This window comes from Epinephelus moara, chromosome 7 (genome assembly GCF_006386435.1).
Source record: "Epinephelus moara isolate mb chromosome 7, YSFRI_EMoa_1.0, whole genome shotgun sequence".
Taxonomy (NCBI): Eukaryota; Metazoa; Chordata; class Actinopteri; order Perciformes; family Serranidae; genus Epinephelus; species Epinephelus moara.
The window spans coordinates 36291418-36297457 of record NC_065512.1 but is presented as its reverse complement, the minus strand read 5'-3'; positions in this window follow the sequence as shown (position 1 = coordinate 36297457).

Sequence of the window (6040 nt, the reverse complement as noted above, 5' to 3'; positions counted from 1 at the left end):
GGCAGTAATCCCATTCTGTTAAGCCTGTATTTACATTTTTGCCACTGCTGCTGCTGACTGTGTTAATAAGCAGGCCAAATCAGTGGGCCACACTACAATAACTTCCTGCTGTTTTCAGAACACTGATGTGCATTTTGTCTTTTTTTATCTTTGCCTCGTGCTCCCCTGTCAACTCTTTCACGTGTGAGCATTCCACACTGTTTAGAAATATGTCTTAATGTGTTTTTGAAAATCCAGCCAGTTTTCACTCCCAACTCATCAAATACTGCCACTTTGTCACTGATTTTGGCGTCAGATACCGCTGCACAGAGGAACCCTTTGCGGCAATATGATATGCACCAGGTGGTGGCTATTTCTGACGCTGCCAGCAACAGCCAAACTTGTCCAATACTGCTGCTTTGTCAGTGGATGTCAGCATCCGACTTCAACACACCGAGACACTTTTCACAGTGATATACGCACCGTGTGGCGGCCATTTCTGACAACTGGCAACTACCGTAGTATACAGAACAATATAGTCCATGGACAGGATTAAGAAACACCTGACTTTCACCTGGGAGCCTCCTGTTCTTTTTCCATTTGAAACATTTTCACCTAAGTTTATTTTAAAAAGACTGTATTCATGTAACAAGATGCAACTGTACATTTCCTGATGAAACATACATGTATTTTGTACATGTAGATTGAGACGCCATTTGTGAATGCCAAAAATGGACACAGGTGGGTACCTAGCACACTGTAGACTGTGCGACTGTGGCTCAGAAGGTTGAGTGGGTTGTCCACCACTCGGAAGATCAGCAGCTTGATCCCCAGCTCCTCCAGTCCGCATTTCAAAGTATCCTTGAGCAAGATACTGAACCCCAAACTGTTTCCAATGGCTGTTCCTTTGGTTTGGTGGAGTGTGTTAAAAGCAGGTGGCACCTTGTACGGTAGCCTCAGCCACCAGTAGGTGAATGTGACATGTAGTGTAAAAAGCGCTCTGAGTAGTCAAAAGACTAGAAAAGTGCTACAAGTGCAGGCCCATTTACCATATTTTGAAATTTAGGTCCACTGACAAAGTGGCAGTATTTGCCAAGTTGAGATGAGAATTCGTCGGATAATCATACTGTATTCTCCATCATCCAGTTCTACATCATATAGAATGGAGATGTACTGAGCTAAAAACAGCTGGCCTTACTGCAATTGCCTTTGACTTCTGAGTTCTTACATGTGTCTGGGTATGTTGCAGAAATACTCTACTCACCCCCAAATTCTTCTTCTGGCAATGCAAACAGCTTTGTCAGTGGTGTTAGTAATAGCAGTGGAGTGGTGAATGCAGAGAGCACTGACAAGTGTTATACCATAATCATTTAAGCTTGTCATTCTGTGAAGTGCATGAAATAAAAATGATTTCCCCCTATTTACAGCTCATTCAATAATGTTATAAATAAAGTGAGCTTGATACAGTATATCCTGCCAAAATCTGACCTGAGATGAACTCAGCTTGATTTGCAGTCTAAAGTGGTCTTGAATGCACTTTTTAGAGTGACGTTTGCCTCATGGATATTAAACTGTAGCATGCTCATCTGTTGACAATAACAAGCTAAAAAAACAGAGTGCTTGCTGTGCCTCGATTCAATATTTTACTGAGCACTTTGGCAGAAGGGAACAACATTTACATGATGAATTGGCAGAGCGAAATATTCTAATAAATATCCCAAAGGCTGAATTTGAGAGATAATATATCACCTCGCTTTGAGTGTGGAGCTGGGACCACTTGACATTTCTGTCATATAAAAGCAGGGAGGAATGCTGTGCTTCAGCGGTTATTCAGGACACTGAATATTAAGAGAAAGCGTGAGTGTGAGATGTCCTTTGGTTGCATAAAAAGGCTTGCAAGGTTTTTCTATGAACGTTGTAATCTTTGCAAATAAACCTAGGGAGATAAAGCAGTCTGGTGCAGATGGAGCAACAATGGATTCATTACTCATCTTAGACAGAAACGAGGTCATCTTATGCATACAGGTAGAGGACCAAGATAAAGTTCAAAATCTGAGGCTGCTGTATTATTAATTGCACAGATTTAAACACACTGTATGATGTGCTGCCTGCTGCCTCAGGAGGGTAGGCGCCAGAGTGTGGATTACCCGAGCTGAGCCTGACAGGATCCAATGGGTTTGGCCAGGTACTGATAAATATTTACAAATGATGTTCAGTTTCGGGTCTGGTTCGGCCCATGAGGGACCTATACCCCTTTTAGCTAGTCATGGACTGGCTTGGCTTGGCTTGGTTTGGGCCCTCAGCCCAGCACAGCAGGGATTTGCATTTGGCTGTGGTTGGAGAGACATCACCACTACCAACTTGAGGGTGAGCAGCCCCACTTTTGGACCTACTCCAGAGAAGGTCCATCTCCCGCACGGCTTGCCGTGGTATGGCGCGTTTAAACTAACAATGGAAACACAAATTGGCACGGGGCATGGCTTTACTTGGCGCAACCAAGAGTGACAATGGAAAAAGGGCACTACTGTCTGTGCTGCTTCTTGTTCAGTGCTGGGGTTTGTTATTTACGTGATAACACATGAACACAACACATAGGTTAATTTAGGTGGTAAATATTAATGTAAGTTAACGTTAGCAGGCTATCAATGGAGGATATAGAAAAAAAATAAAATGTCATCACCTAATGTTTTCCAAAGCTCAGTGTATTTGCTCGGGACATTATGGCCTTTCTAGCTAGCAGCAGCATTAGCAAACAGAACTTAAGCACCATCGAACAGAGGACAACGGTGCTGAAGCCATCCACAGCGCATGCTATCACCTTCCTCCGTGATAACTCCAAATAAACCACGATGGTTGGATTATTATGTAAATAGTTCAGTTAATAGCAGTTACAGTTCAAGAAGAGTTCATGGAGATGAAGACTTGATGTGCCAATTGCACAGTAAGACTCTAATTGTATTGTTTATAACTGCCGAAGGCACTGCGTAATGTGTGTGTGTGTGTGTGTGTGTGAGAGAGAAAGAGAGAGAGAGAGAGAGAGAGAGAGAGAGAGGGAGAGAGAGGGAGAGATACGTGTGTTAAAACAACCTACCTATATAAGCTTATATAAAACACTGCCTTTTAACAACCATTTACAAGGTGCCACAAGCGTAGTCACAGTAATCAGGCAAGCAGTAACCACGGTAACAGCAATATAATGTCAGGGGCAAACTCAGTGCTTTGCTAACGTTACATTAAATGTGTTGGGCTCGGGTCAAGTTTGGAAATAAAAAACAGAATGTGTGTCGGGTTTGGGTTGGGCTTGGTTGCTATTCTCCTGGCCTTGGCCTTAATGAATATTGTATGTGTATTAATCCAGCAAATAATTTCGGTTTATTATTTTTTACTTTTGTGTGTGTGTGTGTGTGTGTGTTCTTTGCACATACTCACACATTGTCCTCGGAACAACACTTTCATACAGTCATATACACATACTAGGACTAGGACAGTTTTACCACAAAGCATGACTTTCTTGACCTTAAAATGTATGTTTTAAATTCATTAACAACATATTTGGATTTCATGTCACAACTCAAACGGGACCAAAAGATAATATTTCTCTTCTCATTCACTGCCATTCATATTTTTTCCGATCTAAGGTCCCATGAGCTTCACTGGAAGGGGCACTCTATTACTGTGCTCGATATTACTTGACACTAAAACAGGAACCTCTTCCTATTTAAATCTGCACACATTGATTAAAATCCTCAAGTTTCTTTGGGAACTGCCCATTGGTTCGACAGCCCATTGGTTCGACATCCCATTGTTCCGACCATATTAAACTCATTGTTCCTAAGTCCGTTCCGAAATCATCATGACGCCCTGTGGTTAAGGTCTGGTTAGGTTTAGGCACAAAAACCACTTGGTTAGGGTCAGGAAAAGATCATGGTGTGGGTTAAAATGAAAAAGAAAGTGACAAACACATAAGCCGTGAGCCTGCTCCGCCTTAAGCCGGTTGCGGCGCACCATACGCCCGCCGCGAGCCGTTCAGCACCGCGGACAGTCGGACTAATGGGATGTCGAACCAATGGGCTGTCGAACCAATGACATGGACCCGTTTCTTTTTCAATGGCAAGTGACTTCTTCTATTCTAATTCATCTGTTGCCCTTTCAATGAATAATTGTACAGCATTTTGTTCTCCATGTACAAAACAAACCGTTTATACAAAATAGCATGTATCTGCAAATAAGACTTACTACAACCTAAAAGCATAAAAAACCATTCAAACATAAAGAGTTGTCCTCTCAGTTATCTGACTGGACCCAAACAGGCTTTTGTGGCAGGATTTTCCCAACTTTTGAAAGGCAGTGTACAGCCCTAGTAAGTCAAGATCAACTATACAAAATCCAACTTGAAACTAATTTTTTTGTTATGTCAGTCATATGGTCTGTTCTGTCCTATTGTTGTTGTTTATATATTTTGTTGCAAATAAGTCAGTCTTTGTCCCTCTGGAATTGTATGACCAGGTAAAAAATTTCCTTCAAGAGCAAGTTGCATGCTGCTTCTGAAAAATGAGGATTTCATGGTCTATGCTGCATTTTTACCTGAATCATTTCGTCACTTAAAGTTTCCTAAAGTTAAAGTGCAAAGAACGGGAAACAGTGTTGGATATTGTTAGGGCTGTACCATGAAGTCAGTTCAACAGAGCCAGGCTGTCTTTGACTGAAGTGGCTCGACAAACCCCGAAGCCTCAGTCAGAGATAACGGGTACCACAAAGGTGGTTATCAACTTGCCCTGTTTGTGTCGGTGAAGATTCTCAGTCATCCAGGTCATGGAACTTATGAACTTGCTCTGTTAACCCAAGCTTTTTGCTTCAGGCTCTGTGGGCACTCACATAAAATGAGTCAGAAAAACGTGTTTAATGCATCATTTGACCCCTAAAATTGATCGTTTGCGTGCCACCTACTTCCGCCTTTGAAGAATACTGAAAAGTATTACAGTAAAAAGCAACAGTTGCTTCAGTTACAGCAAGAGAAACATTGCATTGAGATTACTAATCATGCGAACTCATAGATTAATATATTTATTTTATCACTCTGTTATTTCTAACATGACAGATGCACATTCTACAGCTCTTTAAACTGCAAATTTAAACTTGATGGAGAATATTTAAACGTCATTCTCAAGAACTGCATTTACTGTCCCATAATTAAGGAGACGTGGAAATCACTTCAGTTTTGGGGCAAATCAATGTGAAATAAATCTGACTGATTGAATAGGCTGTAATCTGTGATAAATACCAACAGACTAATCTGTTCTATCAGCTGTAATATACCAGCAGTGTAAAACCAGTGTTGCGCAGTGGTGGCACTACAACTAGCAACGTTACTAACTTAACTACATTTCTCAGTAGCATGGTGGTAACATCGCTACTTTCTGAGTCAAATAGCTTTTCTGTAATGCAGTTGATTAATTGACAGAGTAAAGTATTTTTCCAGGTAAAGCTCTGAACTGCAGCAGACTGTTTTTCTGCGGAGCTCTGGATAAAAGTAAGGATAATAAAACTGAAGATATGAGACTGATGCCAGTGTTACACCGAGGTATGTAGATGAAGGAAGGACTTCCATATGACATCACAATCCTTCAGTTTGTTCTGCTTGCTGCTTTTGCTACTGGCTTTTTTTTTTTTTTGCAAGACCTGTCCTGCTCTGCCTCTGGTTGGCTACATTACACTTCTTGATGCGTCTATCACTTGTCTTACCTATAGACTATATATATTTAGTGGATTTGCAGTGGACACTGGAGAAATAGACACAACAACAGCCAAGAAAAGAGCTTGAGACAGAGAACAGTAGTATTAGGTAGGAAGAGGAAAGAGAGAGTGACATACTGATATCATGTGTTATTTGGACATGTTCATGTTTTAGACTTGTTCATGTTTTAATGTCCAAAAAAAATAAAAAATAAAATGGATGCCATAGAAATAGAATGACTGTCACTTATTGACTTACGGTTAGGGCTCAACAAGTTGGATAAAGTGCATTTATAACATATTCCCTCAGTTGACACTTTGTAGCACT